This window comes from Phocoena sinus, chromosome 16 (assembly GCF_008692025.1).
Source record: "Phocoena sinus isolate mPhoSin1 chromosome 16, mPhoSin1.pri, whole genome shotgun sequence".
In the NCBI taxonomy this organism is placed as follows: domain Eukaryota; kingdom Metazoa; phylum Chordata; class Mammalia; order Artiodactyla; family Phocoenidae; genus Phocoena; species Phocoena sinus.
The window spans coordinates 12,401,461-12,423,720 of NC_045778.1; the positions used below are offsets into that span (position 1 = coordinate 12,401,461).

General features: G+C 37.6%; 1 protein-coding gene and 1 pseudogene across 1 annotated transcript in view; one reads left to right on the forward strand and one right to left on the reverse strand.

Moving 5' to 3' along the window:
• PHYHIPL (phytanoyl-CoA 2-hydroxylase interacting protein like) overlaps positions 1-22,260 on the forward strand; it is a 100,085-nt gene that overhangs the window by 63,975 nt on the left and 13,850 nt on the right. The window lies entirely within an intron of this gene.
• LOC116741884 lies at positions 15,084-17,959 on the reverse strand (annotated as a pseudogene).

The window sequence follows — 22,260 nt, forward strand, 5'->3', positions numbered from 1 at the left end:
AATATTCTATAGTATGTTAGTAGTATAGAGAATTACAAATGATTTTTATTTTCTTTGTGTTTTTTCCTAAGAGTTCCAAGAATATTCAATGTTACCACTAAGTATTTTTATTTTGGGAGTTTATTGTGAATAAAGCAGAGAACAGTTTCAGGTTTTGTTGTGGTTACTATTTTGAGTTTTATTACTATCTTAATGAGTTTTTCTTTCATGACTTTAAAAGTATTGCAACATTTTAAAGTTGTTTTTATGAAGAGAAAAGTATTTTTACCCTAGCAGACTGTATCTCTTATTTTTATAATGAAAATTATTAACATATATAATTATTTAAACATATATACATATATAATCTTAATTATAAAATGTTTTCCTTTTTGTACTATGTTAGCTGATTTTTCATCACTAAAACTTTAGGAAGGAAAAAAAGATATGGTATGAGGAAATTGCTCCTAATTGCTGTTTTTAAGGGAAGTGAACCTAACACCTGCAATTTTTTTCTTAGAAGGACAGCCCAACACTTATTTTTAAAACTAACTACATTTATTAACTTTTTAAAACACTCCTATTTTATTCAAACTGAGTCACTTATGCCCTTTTATCTACTGTAACTAAGATTTTAGATTGGCTTCTATTATAGCACTCTAGAGAAGATAATATGAGGAAGAAAAATTACTCATTTTTACAAAACTAGGGGGGCCAAGGGACAATGGTGTAAAATTCTTGCTAAAAACATAGAGGTCCTCAATAAATAGAAACGTGTTCTGTTGCAATGTTTGTCCGAGTACATCTGTTTATTAGGTGGGTGAAATTTTTAATCTTTATTCAAGATAAAACTGTATTTTTGGATTAATCAAATTGGGGGATATACTTCATGAGGTAATCTTGATAACCAAGTAACTTTTTTCTTTTATATATCTTTCAAAAAGATAAAGACATCTCAGGTTGTAAGGAATTTAGCTAAGGACTTTGATAGGTAAATAATTTAAATCTCCGTCCAAAGCTATCAAAAAGAAAAAGTATTAAATATGTGTGTATTATATATTCAAACGAATGTGCATACATGTATATAATGAAACAAAAAGATTATGTTGCAAGATTTCTATTCTGAACATGACCCTAAAATGAAGGAGTAAGGATTATAATGCATAATGTTTGTTTAGAGTAACTTTTCTAATTCTTGAGAGGGAAAAGGAAAAATATGCAAACTTGAAGAATCTCTTTCTTATAAAATAGATAATTTATGGAATATATTGACAGTATTCTAGTGATATATATAAATTCATAATGCTGCACTAACACTGGTTTTATATGCATAGATTGTAGTATGTGATACTAAAGGTAGATGCAAAGTGGGTTTATTATCCTTTTGTACACTTAAAGGGTTTTAGTGAGTCTAGATCCTTTTAAGTTCCTTTAGATACAGAGTTTGTGTGTGCACTTCACAGGTATCTTCTTAAATACATGGAATTACACTGGATATTCATGGATATTTAAAAATTGCTTTCTTGGTACATTTGAAGGGCACATTTGAACTATGAGTCTGAGGATACATTTTAGTGAAATTTTATCTTTTGTGCTGTACCTATTGAACTCCATGTTAAAGCAACCATTCGTTTTTTCTCTTAGAAATAATTCCTCAACTTTGATGACAACATTTCTAGTCTCTTTTAGAATTCTAACTCAGTATTTTCTTCATATACAATATGCTGAATTAACTAAAATGAAAATATACTTTTTCTTAATGCCTTTTCTGTTGCCTCCATTTAGAATGCCATGTCCTCAGCTTTTTCACTACCGTCTTCACCTGTTGAAATTCTGCTTCTCCCACAGCATTGTTATTATAGCTAATAATACTGTTATATACTTAAGAGTTGCTGAGAGGCTAGATCTTAATTGTTCTCACCACAGAAAGGAAATGATAATTATGGGACATGATGGAGTATTAGCTGACTCTGCAGTGGTAATCATATTGCAATATATAAATTATATTAACATATGTATCAAATCAACACAGTTGTATACCTGATACAATGTTATATGTCAATTATATATTGATATTAATAAGTTGTTTTTACTTCTCCTACAAGGAAGAGTGTCACATATTTTCTGAAACACTTCTTGATTCCCTTAATGTTGTCTTTCAGTTAGATTATGTGATAACTTTTAATATTGCATTTTCCACATTCTTCCCCATTTTATATTCTTGAGACAGTAGCTAGTTTATACATCTTGGCACCTCTTCTATTGCATGCTCTTGATATGTAAATAATTGGTACTTAATAAAAGTTGTAATAAGTAAAAAAAAAAAATGAAGGGACACACATTTAAGTAGCAGAATGATACGCATCCTCAACCAGTTTTACAAATAATGATTTGTCAAAGTCAATGTGAGAAGCCACTTAGTTCAACCACCTGCTAAAAATATAGCTAAAAATCATCCAAGGTAGAGATTTCACTGCAAAATCTTCCTTTCAGGAAGTTTTACTAAAATTAAAAATTCTTTCCAACAATGATTTAACTTAACACAAGATAAAAATAAGTGAATGAATCTGATTTCTAAATAGCTGAATCTGAATCTCCCAACCCAGATATTAGGTAGAGATTAACAGCAACAACAACAAAAAATATATATCATGACCTAAATCCCACACCTTCAGAATAACTTTAAACTGAGAATGTGTAACCTTCAAATTACCTCTAAGTTAAAAAAAAAAACAGTGCAACTATTTCTCAAACTCCTTTCCAAAGTCCATCCCTAGAGCAACTGGAAAGAGAAGGGGAGATCCAGCGAAACTTGAGGAATGAGAAAAGAGGAGAATGGAAGGTCTAAGATGGAATAATTGGAGAATCTTTAGGAAAGATACGGGAGCACTTAGTACTATTCTTGCAACTTTTCTGTAAGTCTGAAATTACATTTTAAAATACCATCAAAAAATTAAAAGGTGAATATAAGTAGGTGGTAAATAGATGAAACAAAACTGGCAAAATGTCAATAATTGTTGAAGCTGGGTGATATGTACATGGGGATTCATTATATTCGTTTCTAAACTTGGTGTATGCTTGTTAACTTCCATAATAGACTTTTAACAAGGAATGAATTTACAATGATCTTTTCATTGATAATGTAAATTTACTTCCTCATTAAATACTTCTAAGGCATTTATATCTGGTCATGTTGAAATAAACTAAAGACCTAAATAAATGGCAGTCATCTTTATGGATTAGAAGACAATATCATTAAGATGACAGTATCACTCAAATTGATCTATAGGTTCAACTCAATCTCTATCAAAGTTTCGCCTAACTTCTTTGCAGAAATTGAAAAGCTGATCCTAAAAGTCACGTAGAAAGTCAAGAGACCCAGAATAGCCAAAATAATCTTGAAAAAGAAGAAAATTAGAGGACTCACACTACTCAATTTCAAAATATACTACAGTGCTACTACAGTATTCAAGACAATGTGGTAATGGAATAGAATTGAGAGTCTAGAAATAAATCATACAATAGCCAAGTGATTTTTGACAATAGTGCCAAAGCAATTAAATGAGGAAAAAATAATCTTTTAAAATAAACGGTGCTGAGATCACTGCATATCCACATGAAAAAGAATGAACTTGGACCCCTACTATACACCATGTATAAAAATTAACTGAGTATGGATCCAAAACTTAAATGTAAGTGTTACAACTGTAAAACTCTTAGAAGAAAATTTAGGTGAAGAAAATTTAGGTGTAAATCTTTGTGACCTTGAATTAGGCAATGGTCTCTTAGATATGACATCAAAAGTACAAGTTAGATAGTAAGAAGTGTGGATGAGGATGTGGAGAAATTGGAACCCACGTACACTGCTGGTGGGATTGTAAAATGGCGTAGCCACTTTGAAAAACAGTTGGGCAGTTCCTTAGCGAGTTAAACAAAGTTACCATATGAACCAACAGTTCAACTCCTAGGCATACACTCAAGAGAAGAGAAAATATACGTTCACACAAAAACTTGTACATGAGGACTTCCCTGGTTGCACAGTGGTTAAGCAATGCAGGGGACATGGGTTTGAGCCCTGGTCGGGAAGATCCCACACGCCGCAGAGCAACTAAGTCCATGTGCCACAACTACTGAGCCCGTGTGCCACAACTAATGAAGCCTGCATGCCTAGAGCCCGTGCTCTGCAACAAGAGGAGCCACTGCAATGAGAAGCCCGTGCACTGCAATGAAGAGTAGTCCCTGCATGCCACAACTAGGGAAAGTCCACACAGCAACGAAGACCCAATGCAGCCAAAAATAGATAGATAGATAGATAGATAAATTTATTTAAAAAAAAACTTGTACATGAATGTTCATAGTAACACTATATATGATAGCCAAAAAGTAGTAACAAATCAAATGTCCATCAGCTGACAAGTAAATAAACAAAAGCTGGTATATCCATACAATGAGATATTATTCAGCAATAAAAAGGAATAAAGTCTTTTTACAACATGGATGAACCTTGAAAATATTATGCTAAGTGAAAGAAGCCAGTCACAAAGGGCCACTTATTATATGATACCATTTAAATGAAATACCCAGTATAGGCAAATCCAGAGACAGGAAACTGATTAGTAGTTGAGGGAAGAGGGGACATGGAGAGGTTGGGCTTGGAGAGTGATAACTAAGGTGTGTAGGGTTTATTCTGCTATTAAAAAAAAAAAAAAAAAGATGTTCTGTGATTGATTGTGGGGCGGATGCACTACTAAAAGCCATTGACTTGTACACTTAAAACGAATGGCTGTATGGTATGTGAATTATATTTCAATAAATCTTTTTTTAAAATATCTGATCATTTTTTGCAAGACAACTTAAGTTCACTGAGAGAAGAGCCAAACATATAAAATATATCAGTATAATTTGGCTATGTTTTCAGTTTACATTTTAATAATTGCTGTTGTTGGAAAAGTGCTTTTGAAATGTTTGTTCTGAAAAAGCAGTTTTCATCTTTTGGATGGATAGAAAGTGCCACTTATTTGTTCTCCATTCAGTATTACCAGTGAGCAGCACAGCCAGAGTTATTCGAATTATTTGGTGTGTAAAGTAGAGAAATGTAGCTAGAATTACCTTTAAGGTGAAGTCTTACTAAAAAAGGGAAGCTGCATTTGGAAGTACACTTGATCGTATAGATCTAAGATAGTATTGGCTGGTTATTGAATATTAACAACATGTGGATCACTGTTTCACTGGTTTTAAAGACAGAATCATTGTCTTCTGTCACTTATCTCAAAATATCAGTTAAAAATTGATTCACACAGCATGAGTAGGAAGCAAGTTACATGTAAATTGGTAGGAATTATTAAATTAAATTCTTATCTTTTTCTTCCCAAGTAAGAAAGCTGCATAGAGGCTAAGTAGGTTTGTAAAGAACTGGGATTATGATAAGTAGCTTGAAAATGAGGGTTCTTGATATAGCATATCCTTTATAGGTTTGAGCTTTATATTGTTCTGAATAGCAAAATATGATATGAGCAAAAGTTTCCACCTTTCAATAAAGGTAACAAAATTTTAATCAAGTTTTAATAAGTAGAAGAGAAACCATATAAAACAAAGTATTATATTCTAGAAAATAATTGTTTATAACTTTAAGGTTGAAAGGTAACAATGCTGGAAGTTTAAATGGCAAAATATAGTATTTTAGATACTGTCAGTATATTGAAGTTGTATTTTCATTAAATTGGGTCAAATGCTAAATAGCTTTATTTTTTTCTTAAAAAACAATTTTTTCACTGTTGTTTGAAATTATGTAGACAGTCATAATGCATACGATTCCTTTTTAAAATTTAACTTTTATTTTATATTGGAGTATAGTTGATTTACAATGTTATGTTAGTTTCAGGAATAGAGCTAAGTGAGTCAGTTATACATATACATATACCGATTCTTCTTCAGATTCTTTTCCCATATAGGCTATTTCAGAATATTTGAGTAGAGTTCCCTGTGCTATATAGTAGGTCCTTGTTCATTATCTATTTTATCCATAGTAGTGTGTAAATGTTAATCACAACCTCCCAACATATGCCTCCCTACCACCCTTCCCCTTTGGTAACCATAAGTTTGTTTTCTAAGTCTATTAGTCTCTATTTTGTAAATAAGCTCATTTGTATCATTTTTTGAATTAGTTTCCATGTATAAGTGATATATGATATTTGTCTTTCTCTGACTTACTTCACATAGTATGATAGTCTCTAGGTTCATCCATGTTGCTGCAAATGGAATTATTTCATTCTTTTTTATTTCTGAGTAATATTCCGTTGAATGTATGTACCATATCTTCTTTAGTCATTCCTCTGTCAATGGACATTTAGGTTGCTTCCATGTCTTGGCTATTGTAAATAGTGTTGCAATGAACATTGGGGTGCATTTATCTTTTCAAAGCATGATTTTCTCTAGATATATGCCTAGGAGTGGGATTGCTGGATCATATGGTAGCTCTATTTTTAGGTTTTGTTTTTGTTTTTGTTTTGTTTTTGGCTGTGTTGGGTCTTCATTTCTGTGCTAGGGCTTTCTCTAGTTGTGGCAAGTGGGGGCACTCTTCATCACGGCGTGCAGGCCTCTCACTATCGCAGCCTCTCTTGTTGCGGTGCACAGGCTCCAGATCCGCAGGCTCAGTAGTTGTGGCTTACGGGCCTAGTTGCTCTGCGGCATGTGGGACCCTCCCAGACCAGGGCTCGAACCCGGGTCCCCTGCATTAGCAGGCAGATTCTCAACCACTGTGCCACCAGGGAAGCCCTAGGGTTTTTTTTAAATCTTTATTTTATTTATTTATTTGGCTGCATGGGGTCTTAGTTGCAGCACACGGGATATTTTTGCAATGTGCAGGATCTTTGTTGTGGCGTGCAGGATCTTTTTCGGGTTTTTTCTTTGTTTTTTTAATTGCGGCATGCAGAATCTTTAGTTGTGGCATGTGAACTCTTAGCTGCGGCATGTGGGATCTAGTTCCCTGACCAGAGATTGAACCTGGGCCCCCTGCATTGGGAGTGTGGAGTCTTACCACAGGACCACCAGGGAAGTCCCTCTATTTTTAGTTTCTTAAGGAATCTCCATACTGTTCTCCATAGTGGCTGTACCAATTTACATTCCCACCAAAAGTGTAGAAGGGTTCCCTTTTCTTCACACCCTCTCAAGCATTTATTGTTTATATACTTTTTGATGATGGCCATTCTGACTGGTGTGAGGTGATACAACATTGTAGTTTTGATTTGCATTTCTCTGGTAATTAGTGTTGTTGAGCATCTTTTTATGTGCCTCTTGGCCATCTGTATGTCTTTTTTTGATTGTTGTTTTGATTGGGTTGTTTGTTTTTTTGATATTGAGCTGCATAAGCTGTTTGTATAATTTGGAAATTAATCCTTTGTCAGTTGCTTCATTTGCAAATATTTTCTTCCATTCTGAGGGTTGTCTTTTCATTTTGTTTATGGCTTCCTTTGCTGTGTAAAAGATTTTCAGTTTAATTAGGTTTCATTTGTTTATCTTTGTTTTTACTTTCATTACTCTAGGAGGTGGGTCAAAAAAGATATTGCTGCAATTTATGTCATAGAGTGTTCTGCCTATGTTTTCCTCTAAGGGTTTTGTAGTATCCGGCCTTACATTTGGGTCTTTAATCCATTTTGAGTTTATGTTTGTGTAAGGTGTTAGGGAGTGTTCTAATTTCATTCATTTACATGTAGCTGTCCAGTTTTCCCAGCACCACTTATTGAAGAGGCTGTCTTTTCTTCATTGTATATTCTTGCCTCCTTTGTCATAAATTAGGTGATGATAGGTGCGTGGGTTTATCTCTGGGCTTTCTATCCTGTTCCATTGATCTGTATTTCTGTGTTTGTGTTAGTACCATACTGTTTTGATGACTGTAGCTTTGTAGTATAGTTTGAAATCAGGGAGCCTGATTCCTCCAGCTCCGTTTTTCTTTCTCAAGATTGCTTTGGCTATTTGGGGTCTTTTGTGTTTCCATACAAATTAAAAAAATTTTTTGTTCTAGTTCTGTGAAAAATGCCATTGTTAATCTGATAGGGATTGCATTGAATCTGTAGATTGCTTTGGGTAGTATAGTCATTTTCACAATATTGATTCTTCCAATCCAAGAACATGGTATATCTCTCCATCTGTTTGTGTCATTTTCAGTTTCTTTCATCAATATCTTATAGTTTTCTGAATACAGGTCTTTTGCCTCCTTGGGTAGTTTATTCTTTTTGATGTGATGGTAAATGGGATTGTTTCCTTGATTTCCCTTTCTGATCTTTCATTGTTAGTGTATAGGAATGCAAGAGATTTCTGTGTATTAATTTTGTATCCTGCAACTTTACCAAATTCATTGATAAGCTCTAGTAGTTTTCTGGTAGCATCTTTAGGATTTTCTAGGCATAGTATCAGGTCATCTGCAAACAGTGACAGTTTTAACTTCTTCCTTTCCCATTTGGATTCCTTTTATTTCTTTTTCTTCTCTGATTGCCATGGCTAGGATTTCCAAACTATGTTGAATAATAGTGGCAAGAGTGGACATCCTTGTGTCATTCCTGATCTTAAAGGAAATGCTTTCAGTTTTTCACCATTGACAGTGATGTTTGCTGTGGGTTTGTTGTATATGGCCTTTATTATGTTGAGGTATGTTCCCTCTGTGCCCACGTTCTGGGGAGCTTTTCTCATAATCGGGTGTTGAATTTTGTCAAAAGTATTTTCTGCATCTGTTGAGATAATTATATGATTTTTATTCTTCAGTTTGTTGATGTGGTATATCCCACTGATTTTTGTGGATATTGAAAAATCCTTGCATCCCTGGGATAAATCCCACTTGATCATGGTGTATGATCCTTTTAATGCGTTGTTGGATTCAGTTTGCTAGTATTTTGTTGAGGATTTTTGCGTCTGTGTTCATCTGTGATATTGGCCTGTAATTTTCTTTTTTTGTGGTATCTTTGTCTGGTTTTGGTATCAGGGTGATGGTGGCCTCGTAGAATGAGGTTGGGAGTGTTCCTTCCTCTGCAATTTTTTGGAAGAGTTTCAGAAGAGTAGGTGTTAACTCTTCTGTAATGTTTGATAGAATTTGCCTGTGAAGTTATCTGGTCCTGGACTTTTGTTTGTTGGATTTTTAATCACAGTTTCAATTTCAGAACTTGTGATTGGCCCGTTCATATTTTCTATTTCTTCCTGGCTCGGTCTTTGAAGGCTGTACGTTTCTAAGAATGTGTCCATTTCTTCTAGGTTGTCCATTTTATTGGCGTGTAGTTGTAGTAGTCTCTTATGATCCTTTGTATTTCTGTGGTGTCCGTTGTAACTTATCCTTTTTCTATTCTAATTTTGTTGATTTGAGCCCTCTCCCTTTTTTTCTTGATGAGTCTGGCTAAAGGCTTATCAATTTTTTTTATCTTCTCAAAGAACCAGCTTTTAGTTTCAATGATACGAGATTTTTCGTGTTTCTTGAGGTAAGATTGTATTGCTATAAACTTCCCTTTTAGTACTGCTTTCGGTGTGTCACATAGGTTTTGGATCATCGCATTTTCATTGTCATTTGTCTCTAGGTATTTTTTGATTTCCTCTTTGATTTCTTCTGTGATCCATTGGTTGTTTAGTAACATATTGTTTAGTCTCCAGGTGTTTGTGTTTTTTTACATTTTATTTTCTGTAATTGATTTCTACTCTTAGTGTTGTGGTCAGAAAATATGCTTGAAATGATTTCAATTTTCTTAAATTTATCGAGCCTTGATTTGTGACCCAAGATGTGATCTATCTTGGAGAATATTCCATGTGCATTTGAGAAGAAAGTGTATTCTGCTTTTGGATGGAATATCCTATAAATATCAATTAAGTCTGTCTGGTCTAATGTGTCATTTAAGGCTTGTGTTTCCTTATTAATTTTCTGTTTGGATGATCTGTCCACTTTTGTAAGTGGGGTGTTAAAGTCCCCCAGTATTATTGTGTTACTGTCGATTTCTCCTTTTATGGCCATTAGCATTTGCCTTACATGGGTGCTCCTGTGTTGGGTGCATATATATTTACAATTGTATCATTTTCTTTCTAGATTGATCCCTTGATCATTATGTAGTGTGCTTCCTTGTCTCTTGTAACAGTCTTTATTTTAAAGTCTATTTTGTCTGATATGAGTATTGCTACTCCAGCTTTCTTTGATTTCCATTTTCATAGAATACCTTTTTCCATCCCCTCACTTTCAGTCTGTGTCCCTAGGTCTGAGGTGGGTCTCTTGTAGACAGTATATATACAAGTCTTGTTTTTTTTAATCTATTCAGCCAGTCTGTGTCTTTTGGTTGGAGCCTAATAATCCATTTACCTTTAAGGCAATTATCGATTTGTATGATCTTATTGCCATTTTGTTAATTGTTTTGGGATTGTTTTTGTAGGTCTTTTTTCTTCCCTTCCTCTTTTGTCCTCTTCTCTTGTGATTTGATGACTATCTTCAGTGTATGTTTGGATTCCTTTTTCTTTTTAGTGTGTATATATCATAGTTTTTTGATTTGTGGTTACCATGAGGTTTTGATATAGCAGTCTATATGTAAACAAGATTGTTTTAAGTTGCTAGTCTTTTAATTTCAAATGCATTTACAATATCCTACAGTTGTACTCTCCTCTTCTCATAGTTGCTGGTTTTGATATTGTATTTGTGTGTGGATGATTTCCTTTCCTTCCTGTATGTTTGCTTTTATTGTTGAGCTTTCCTGTTTGTAATTTTCTTGTTCTTTTTGTGGCCTTTTCTTTTCCATCTAGAGAAGTTCCTTGAGCATTTGTTGTAAAGCTGGTTTGGTGGTGCTGAATTCTCTTAGCTTTTGCTTATCTGTAAAGCTTTTGATTTTTCTGTTGAATCTGAACGAGAGCCTTGCTGGGTAGAATATTCTTGGTTGTAAATATATTGTGCCACTCCTTTCTGGCCTGTAGAGTTTCTGCTGAAAAATCAGCTGATAACCTTATGGGAGTTCCCTTGTTTGGTTTTTTTGTTGGTTTTTTTTTTTTTTTTTTTTGGTATAATACTGAATGTTTATTCAAGACTAGTATGTAAAACATTTACAAATAGTCCCATGGAGGATTCACAAATATTTTAAATTCAGGATGTGGGTTTAACATTCACAGTACATAAGGCGAAAGGTATATCAACTATGTATCTGCAACTTAATGTGAAAGAGAATTTTACTTTAGCAAATACTTTCTTTACATTGAGGAAAATGTCCTTAAATATATCTTCTTTAATTTTAGTATACTCAGAATAGGGAAAAAACAGAGTTTCCTTTTATACAGGTCTCAAGAATTAAATAAAATTGACTCCATAGATCAGGGTGAAGAAACACATGGTAAAGTATGGTTTCAAAATACTTATATTTTTGTTCTCAATTAAATTTCCCCAAATTGATTTTCTTTAACAACAAATAGTCTTTATTCCACTTGATAACATTTTTCATGTTAAGCAACATTATATGCTTGTCCTCTTTAAACATTTAAAACAATTAGAACATAGGGGCATTATCTAAAGTTTCAAACTGACAGAGAAGTCAGTTTACACACCTCCATCTTATGAATAGTGAATGAGAATTTATTCTCATTTGTGAATGTAATGAGAAAAAGTACTCTTACAGCAATAAAGTAGCCCTCCCTCTTTACCATTACTTGAATTCCATCACACAGAAGGCAAAGAAAACAATTCCAGTACTTCAGTACCTGCTAAGGAATCATCTATGGCCCTTGGAGTATATGTATGTATGGACACCCCACACACACACATCTACGTAAGTATGTATGTCTTTATGTATTTAATCAATACAACTGGAGAAATCACATACAACCATGAAAAAATACAATAAAAGCAATAAATGAATACTAAGTGAATGAAAGTTAACATAAGCCATAGGAGATTTCAGAGAAGGGACAGTCCCATGGATAAGAGATTAAGACTTCAAGGTGAAAGTGAGATTTGTTCTGAACCCTAAAGGACAACTATAACTGTGAAAGGCTGGGAGATGAAGGTAGGATATTCCAGCTTCAGAACTGTGAATTAAGATTTTTTAAAGACACATGCCCACCAAAGCATTTCAGTAAAAAAAAAAAAAAAAAAAAATGGAGGTCATAGTGGAATGGGGAAAAGAGCAATCTATGGAGGAGACCTTATATGCCTTTAAATTTGAACTCGATTCTGGAATTAACAATGAACCATTAGTGGAATTTTAAACAAAGAAGTGATATGGTCAAAGCAGTCCCTTAAGGTCAAAAGGCAGGTATGCAGGCAGTATTGGATAAGGAAGAGGCTGAAGGCAGTAAGTCATATCAAAATGGTTTAGGAGAAAGTGACAGATTTAATATACTTTTGTTTATACTACTGGCATACAAAGGACAGGGAAGAATGCCAAAAACTCTCAGCCTATCACAGGTATGACTCACTTAACAGCAGTGTGGTTTTTGTAAATCCATTAATATCCAAAGATATTTTGATCATTTGATTCTCAATAATTCAGGGCCCACACTTATGGGTGAACTTCAGCTTCCTCATCAGAGAGCTAAAATCTCTAAAGCAGTATGTATGTAATAGTGTACCTAGCTTCTTGAAGATACCCCAGGGCTAAATGTGAATCTGTATCTCCTAGCAGTGGCTCTCAAGCTTTTTATTGAGCCAAAGAATTACCAGGGAAGCTATTTAAAATGCAGATTTCTAATCCTCATTTTAGACCTACAGAATATACGTTTTTTAAGATGTATCCCAGGTAATTCCTCGAGTCCATCTTAGACAAGTCATTTAAGCTCCCTAGCTTTGGTATCATTACCTGTAATATAGTTACAATATCACTGTCTTACAGAGGTGTAAGAATTAAATGATATGTATTATTAAGTATCCAGGAATAGTTCTGGCACTTTGTAGATGCTAATATGATAGCTTTACCTTCTCCTTAATGTGTTAATTTTGGATTTACCGATACTAGGTTTCTTAAGACTAAAGGATAGTTTCCCAGTAGACTTACACAGTCTCTATTTGTTCTATTAACTAATAAAAGAATATGGCACCTTAGGAGAAGCTTTTCTCTTTCTCTTTCTTTTCCACTGCAAAGAAGGTAGTTATTTGTGGTTTTCTTCTGTCTTTTCTCACACAAAAAAAGACTGGCCTTCAAACTTGGATCAAACAAGCAACACAGAGAAAGTAAGCCAAAATGAGTGAGAGAAGATGAACTATTAAGCCCATCCACTTCCAGAACTCTTCCCTAAAACTTTTCTCCTCTTTTTGCCAGTTTCTTGGCAAATTGGATAAGGCTGTGATGGTTAAGAGTTGAGGCTAGACACAGGGGTGCTGTAGGTGCTATCACCCTTCCAGAGTGTGCTTAACCTCCTGGTTCACAGAGGGCAATGGCATGTATTCACTTGGATGCTAAAGACAAGCCCGTTTCTTGGCCAGGGGGGTCTGACTACATGAGTCAGGACACTGTACAAGAGGCCTCACATCTGACTCCCATTTAGAGTACAGAAGGCCCACTCTTGCAGCCATATCCTACATCCTGGCCCTTTAGTTACTTCTAGGAGGTCTTGTTGGTATATTAAGGAAGGAAAATAGGGTCAAATACTAGCTTCACCACTGACTTAGCTGTGTGACACTGAATAAGTTATTTAACCCCAAATTCAATTTTCTCAAGTTAATTTGAAGCTGTTCTGTAGGCAGTGGGGACCTGATGGTTTTTGAGGAGGAAAGTAACTATCAAAATTAGCTCCCTTGGGCTTCCCTGGTGGCGCAGTGGTTGAGAATCTGCCTGCTAATGCAGGGGACATGGGTTCGAGCCCTGGTCTGGGAAGATCCCACATGCCGCGGAGCAACTAGGCCCATGAGCCACAACTACTGAGCCTGCGCATCTGGAGCCTGTGCTCCGCAACAAGAGAGGCCGCGATAGTGAGAGGCCTGCGCGCCACGATGAAGAGTGGCCCCCGCTTGCCACAACTAGAGAAAGCCCTAGCACAGAAACGAAGACCCAACACAGCCAAAAATAAATAAAAATAAATAAATAAGAAGACCCCAAGATCACTATTTAAAAAAAAAAAAAAAATTAGCTCCCTTAACCTGCTATATAGCACAGGGAGCTCAGCTCGGCACTCTGTGATGGCCCAGTTGGATGGGATGGGGGATGGGAGGGAGGGAGGCCCAAGAGGGAGGGGATGTGTGTATGATTATGGCAGATTCACTTCACTGTGCAGCAGAAACTAACACAACATTGCAAAGCAACCATACTCCAACAAAAAATTTTTAAAAATTAAAAAATGAGCTCCCTTCCCCCAAAACAGTGGCCCTCCAAAAAAAAAAACAGACTAATTTTTTAATTTACACTTTTTCTGTTAAAAAAAAAAACTAGAGTTAAATTCTCAAAGTCTAAATTAGACTAAATATAAAACTGCTATACAACCCACTGAATGGATTTATAGTTAGTGTCCCTCAAAAGTATCTAGTCATCTTCCACCTTTTTCCTTTTTTCTAAATTTATCCTGCTCCAGTCTTCACTATCATCACATGCACTTTATTCCATCAAACATCATTTTTCAGGATCAACCTACCTGAGTAATCATTAAGCCTCTTTAGAGCTTTCCCAAACTTAAATATTGTCATTTTGATTATACACCCCAAAGCATTACTTTCCTCACTTTTTTTGTTTAGTACCAGAATGTTCTAAAAAGAAACAAAAAAAGTTGTTTATTTCCCTAAAAAGAAAGATCAGTATATCCAATGGCTGTTAAGTTAACCACTTAATAAAACACATCAAAAACTACTCATCCTTATGTTAATTATCTGAAATTAGAACATAATGAATTAGTTAACCTAATACTTGCCATTTACTTCATGCTTACAAGATTATGCAAGAAACCAAAATGGCTTCTCATAACTTGTTTGCTTTCCAAATACTTCACATTTCAACCCCATATCTATACAGAGAGAGAAAATCCAAACATACTCGCCTTACCTCAAATCAGTAGAGAGGGCTAAAAAGCATTATTTAGGACTTTTTTAGACCTTGAAAAACAGTTACACTTCCAATGTGTATTTAAATTACAAATCAGTTTTTATCCTGTGACATTGCTTCAACTTAAGTTCATCATAGTTAAATTGACTGGGCTACTGCTTCATCTTTCAAGTCAGATGGAGATTCTTTTGCATCAAGCCTCTTATTCAAGATTTCTTCTTCAGCAAAATTGACTGTTAAATTAGGTAGAAGTTCTCCAAGACTACGTGGTATTGTGGTTCTCAATCTTTGTTCCACTGGAGAAAACCTAATTAGTGGTGAAAGAGACCGTTTTCTTTCACCAAGGGACATGCATGAAGATGGTTTTGTATAGTCAATGTTCAAATCTTGAGTGCCCCAAAAGTTAAGCATATCATCAGTTTGCATGTATTGGGAAGTAAGGCTCAATTCTGGTTTGTGTCTTTCAAGTGTTTCAGCATTGGAGAGGCAAATTTCTTCCCTTTGCTTGGACAGAGATTTCCTCAGAGCCTCATATCCACTGCAAGTAGCCTGTAAATTAAAGTCTGATTCTGGAGTATTCTGTCTTCCTCCCACAACACCTTCTGGGACAATGCCACTGTGCAGAGGACTATTTGGTTCCAGTTTAAAATTGGCCTCTGTACTACTGGAGCTATTAAGACTTAAGTGACCAACTTCTTATGGAAGAGTTTCATGTAATATGCCAAAATTACTACCTTTAAAACTGGAACTAATTCCACTTGATATCTGAAAAGAGTTCCATAACATACTTTTATGCATGGAAAGATCTTTGTAAGAAGCTTTCGAGTGGTCTGATATTTTAATATACTCTTCTTCACTGCTACCTATCACATCTCTCCTATTGCCTACAGCAGGGGAGAATGTCTCTATTTGGCTAGTTTCTAAAAGCTTGTTCTGTAAAGCTGTACATTCGAAATCTTGCTTACAAATTATGTCCTTATTTAACAAATCTGACAGATTTTGTTTCGTTGGTTCACCTATGCAACTGGTCAGCACAGGTTTCTGAAGCACACACTTGAGGCAATCTGAAACAACTTTCTCTTCAGGCAAATGAGAATGGCTAGAATCGGACACAGTAGTTGCTGAGAAAAAACTGGCCATGTTAAACTCTTTGATTATGCACCACAGGTAAGGATTCTGGCAATACTTCTGTATGTTCTGTATCCATTTGAATTGGTTCTGTACTTCTGTTATCTTCTATTTTGACAGCTTTTCTCCATGAGCTCCTGCTTTCACTTACCAAGTTTTCTGGAGTTCGGGGGATTTGATTCCTTGTTAAGAATGGGTTAGAAACTAGAGAGTCAATTAGTTCCTCTAATATTACTTCTTTTCCTTTAGAAGGCTGTGGTGAATCAGATAAAACTGCCCTTGCAACCTCTTCTACCAGATGATCTTGCTCTTTTTGGAATGGATCACTTTTTTTAGCTGGCAGAGACCCTCCAAATGCACTACTCTGCAATACTTGATGATGAAGAGTCTTCCACTTCAAGTTCTGGTGTTTTCTTAGAAACTGTTTCATTTTTCTCTCTAGGAGTTGTCGACTTTGTGTCCTTTTCAAGTAGTGTAACACTGTTTCTATCTGATGGTGAAATGGGCTGCAACAGGAAAGAAGCAGGGCTGTTGGCTAGATCACATTTAGTTTCCACTATATCACTTGCCCTTCTGCAATCATTTTCCTGGATATGTTGCTTAGGTGTATCTGGAAGTGAAGCAGGGTACCAGGGTACCCAGAATACTCTTCGCATATGCTTCTTCTGAGGCAGGATCAAATGAAAGGGTAGACATAGGTGATAAAAGATCCACAGCTGGAGTCCAACCTTTAATTAGACTGAAAGGAGGTCGAGAAATTCTTTCCAATTTTTATGCCATTCTTCTTGTTTTTCAACAATAGAATGTCTTATAGTTGTGAGATCTTCTTTTATTTTATACCTCATATGCTTCAGATCTGACACTCTTTCTCTGAAATTTGGTCTCTTTTTCGAGGAAGTGAAGGTCTATTGCCAGTCTTGCTTGGTTAGCCTGACGATGTTCATATTTCATTACTTTCAAGATTTCATTTTAAAAACTGAATAACTGTTAAGAGATTCAATTTTCCAGCCTCTTAAACATTTCCTATGTGCAGCTGACACATTTGTTTCTCAATTTTGTCAAGTAAGAGCCTTGGAATATTGATAGCAACATTAGTTCCATCTAAAGTATATTGGCTAACCAGACTAAGGACTGAACTAACAACTTCTCTTTTTCCAAAGCCATGAGTGTTTCATTCACTGAAGCCCACAAAGACCGAACCTTTTGAATTTTCTCTTGTATATTAATTTGGTCATCATAGGGTTCCATTTTTTTAATTTGGTTTTGCTGTCCTATACATTCTGATCTCAAATTTCGTATTTGTTTAACTGATAGTTGTGCATTTTCGGGTAACAATCTTCTCTTTGCAAAATTTGTAAAACTCTGTTATGTGCTACATGGCATCTGGCAATGCACTTGCACAAATCTTGTGGCTTTACGTTAAATATCTCTAAAATGTACAGAAGAATTTTTAGAATGGGTTTTTATATAATTTATTGCAACAAAACTTGCAAAGTGATCCATCAGATGAATAAACTTAGGACCACCAGGAGAAAGAAATAGTGAACCAACAACTTGAGGAAAGCTACTTCCACATTCAGCAGAAATCTTTTTTAACCATTCACAGCGATGTTTTCGGAATTCAGTATCACATTTTTGGTCAAATGGAGGCCAACAAAGTTTGAAAACTTCTTTAGTGAGAGACTGGTCAAGGGTTTGAAACAAAAAATAAGAAGCTATCTGAAAGGCATCACTGTTCAACTTGTCAAACATGTTCACTCCGAGGTGCCTGTGCAACACGATCTTTCCACCAGCTATATAGTCACCGAGCCCGGCTCAAAGTTGAGTGCCTGCAGATACATCCAGATATGCTCCTTCTCGAAAGAAGTGACCCAGGCCGAACTCATCTTCGCGGTAGGCAGGGCCCGGCAAAGGAAGAAAGCGCAGTCTCCAACGACTGAGAGGGCCCCTCAGGCTTTTTCCCTACAGGTATCCTGAGAGGCGGTGGCCCCTCCATTGCCACCACCTGATCCTCTTGCCCAGAACCATTTCGCCTCACATGCCTCAAGTGGCCTGAGACTCTAAAGTCTCAGGGAATTAGAGCCTCTAACGGTAGTACTGCACAGCGGCCAAAGCGAAGTCACCACCCCTTGTATGTTATTTGTGCTTTCTCGTTGCTTTTAATATTTTTTCTTTGTCTTTAATTTTTGTCAGTTTGATTAACATGTGTCTTGGCCTGTTGCTACTTGGGTTTATCCTGCATGGGACTCTATGCTTTCGAGACTGAATGTTTCCTCTCCCACATTAGGGAAGTTCTTGGCTATAATCTCTTCAAATAATTTCTTGGACCTTTCTCTTTCTCTTTTCCTTCTGGGACCTCTAATAATGTGAATTTATTGCATTTAATGCTACCCAAGAGGTCTCTGATACTGCTCACTTACCCATTCTTCTGCCTCATTTATTCCACTATAGATTCCTTCTAGTGTATTTTTCATTCCAGTTATTGTATTGTTCATCAGTGTTTGTTCTTTAAATCTTCTAAGACTTGTTAAACATTTCTTGTGTCTTCTCGATCTGTGCCTCTATTCTTTTTCTAAGATCTTGGATCATCTTTACTCTGAATTATTTTGGGGGAAGATTGCCTAACTCCACTTCACTTACTTGTTCTTCTGGGTTTTTATCTTGTTCCTTCATCTGGAATATACTCCTCTGCCGTCTCGTTTTGTCTGACTTTTCTGTGTTTGCGGTCTCCTTTCCGCAGGCTGCAGGATCGTAGTTTCTCTTACTTCTGGTGTTTGCACCCTTGTGGGTGAGTCTGGGTCAGGGGCTTGTGCAGGTTTCCTGGAGGGAGGGACTGCTGCCTGCCCACTGGTGTGTGGAACTGTGTGTTGTCCCTCTGGTTGACAGGGCCATGTCAAGGGGTGTGTTTAAAGTGGCTGTGAGCTCAGTACAGCTTTAGGCAGCCTGTCTGCTGATGGTTGGGGCTGTGTTCTCCCTTTGCTGGTTGTTTGGCCTGAGGCATCCCAGCACTGGAGCCTGCAGGCTGTTGGGTGGAGCCAGGTCTCAGTGCCAAAATGGCCACCTCTCGGAGAGCTCGTGCCAATCAATATTTTATGGGGCCTCCACCTCCAGTCTCCTTGCCCCTCCTCTGCACCACAGCCAACCCACACCTCCCCAGGAGACCCTCCACAACACACAGGGTGGTCTAGCCCAGGCTCCTGTGGAGTCACTGCTTTGTTCTGGGTCCCAGTGTACGTGAAATCTTGTGTGCACCCTCCAAGAGTGCAGTTTCTATTTCCCCCAGTCCTGTGGAGCTCCTGCGCTCAAGCCCTGCTGGCCTTCAAAGCCAAATGCTCTCGAGGCTCCTCCTTCTGACGCCAGACCCTCAGGCTATGAAGCCTGACCTGGGGCTCAGAACTATCACTACTGTGGGAGGACCTTTGGGATATAATTATTTTCCAATTTGTGGGTCTCTCACCCAAAGGGTATGGGATTTGATTATATCATGGAAGTGCCCCTTCTACCAACTCGTTGTGGCTTCTTCTTTGTCTTTGGGTGTAAAATTTTTTTGGGGGGTAGGTTCCAGTCTTTTTTGTTGATGGTCGTTCAGCAGTTAGTTGTGATTTTGGTGTTTTTGTAAGAGGAGGTGAGCTCAAGTTCTTCTACTCCACCATCTTGTCCAGAATTGAGGGGCTACTTTTAGTTTGGATGCTTTCTGCCTCTTTCGTCAGTGTGTACTGGCCATTATCCCTTTGATATGGGGTGCATAGGTGCAGCGGCCCTTGCATGCTCTCCTGGTATGGCAGGGGCAGTGGTCCGCCCCCAACCATGGGTCTCTCAGTGGCAGCACTGGCTATGTGCCCCCAGGACAGCAGGGGCATCAGTGGGCACCTGCTCCTGGGTCTCCCAGTGGTGGCTACGGCCCACGCATTCCCGGGACAGCAGGGACGGTGATTGGTGCCTGCTCACCCCCCGTGCATGCTCCCCATACGGCAGGGGCAGCAACTAGCTTCTGTTCCCAGGTCTCCTAGCTGCGGCAGGGCCCACTCACCCCCAGGACAGTGGGGACAGCAATTGGCGGCTGTGCACAGGTCCCCTAGTTTTGGTAGCAGCTCATGCCTACCCCAAGAGCTCATATAGTTTGGTGTTCTGTTGCCTGAGAGCATGCACACAGGGAAAGAAGCTCCTATGGCAGTCCCACCCTGTCCTCGTGCACCCCCCAGTAATGGTGACTTGCCCTTCTGGCATGCCCAGGTTCTTCCAAATACACCCTCAGTTGCCACAGTCCAGCCTCTTCAGGCTGTCTCCCCACAGGCAACGCTGTTCCTCTCCCTGGGTTTGACCTCTGAAGCCCAAGCTTCAGCACGCAGCCCCCACCCGTACCAGTGGATGAGCATCTCAGGCTAGGGAGCACAGGGTGGCAGTAGGTCACTCCATTTTGCCTTCCGCAAACTGGTTGCTGCACTCTCGTCAGAGGCCCTGACGCTCCCCCTCGTCCAGGCTGATCTCCCTGCCGGTGAGGGGACTTCCTAGGGTGTGAGAACCTTTCCTCCTTCACAACTCCCTCCCTGGGGCACAGGTCCCATCCCAACTCCTTTTTCTTTTCTTTTTCTTTTCTTTTTCTTTTGTCCTTATGTGGAGGTTTTCTTGCCCTTTCGGAAGTCTGAAGTCTTCTGCCAGTGTTCAGTAGATGTTCTGTGCAAATTGTTCCACTTGAAGATGTGTTTCGGATGTGTTTGTGGAAGGAGGTGAGCTCCACATCCTACTCCTCAGGCATCTTGATTCCTCCTCATAATGCATATAATTTGTACAGAAATTTCTGCTATTAGTCCAGAAAGTTTTTCATTTAACGTTGCTTACATTTTAAAGATAACTGCAGTCAGAATAATAGGTTAAAATGTGAGCTTTTATAAATAGAACAAAAATTACTGTTTGTATATTTATTGCCTTTCCCTTTCCCAAGGCCACTAAAGAGATTCCACTTTGTTTCTTCCCTACACTTGACTTCTGAAAGGCTTTAGCAGGAAGCAATTTTGAGATTCTACGAGGGCAGGTGGGGAGGGAAAAAAGGGTGAGGGAGCAATTTTTCTGGGAGTTTTATGGAGTGGGAATCTGGGAAAGCCTGGGTGTGAGGGAGTACATGAGAGAAGAAAGAAGGATTTTTAAAAGTATTGTTCAAGAAATGACAATAAAGAACTTCAGTTATTTCGAAATTAGTCTTTGACTGTCATCGGGTTCCTCTGGCCACAAGACAGCTTGGGATGAGAGAACATAGGTGAATGATTTAATAAGACTGGGAATATCAAAAGATTTATATCAGTAATTGAGATGGGAGTATGGGGGCAGAGAGCACAAGCTCTTATGGAAGTGGAAGGTGTTGCTACATTGATTGTTGTTCCTTTCAGTTATTGTCGATCAAGATTTGTTTATTCTTTTTATTTATTTATTTTTGGCTCTGTTGAGTCTTTGTTGCTGCACGCGGGCTTTCTCTAGTTGTGGCGATCAGGGGCTACTGTTCATTGCGGTGTGCGGGCTTCTCACTGCAGTGGCTTCTCTTGTTGCGGAGCATGGGCTCTAGGTGCGTGGGCTTCAGTAGTTATGGCACGCAGGCTCAGTAGTTGTGGCTCAGGGGCTCTAGAGTGCAAGCTCAGTAGTTGTGGCACACAGGCTTAGTTGCTCCGCAGCATGTGGGGTCTTCCCGAACCAGGGATCGAACCCATGTCCCCTGCATTGGCAGGCGGATTCTTAACTACTCTGCCACCAGGGAAGTCCCTGTTTGTTCTTTTAAGGAACAAATTATGTAGCTGATTTATGACCTACAACTTTTATAACATAAAATAACAATTACACTTTTTTTTCTTGGGCACTGAATTTTATGTTGGCTTGGGGGAAGGGAACATAGGAAGGAGAAGTGGAGTAAATTTTCACTCAGTATGTCTTTCCTACATATGAAACAAACTTGGCAAGTCTATATTTTCTCTTTTTGTCCTGTCATCCATCATATTCTGCTCTATAATATTAGCCAAAGTGATAACATTTTCTCTAATTGGAAATGTAGGACATAGTCTGTAAAGTAACTAGACGTCAGATGCGTTCTTCAAGATTTTAATGATATCAATCAACATGGCAGTCATTTTCTTTCTTTTAACCTTATCTATTGTTTCAGCATTCAAAATTAAATTTAGGAAGATACAGCAGGTAAAAAGAT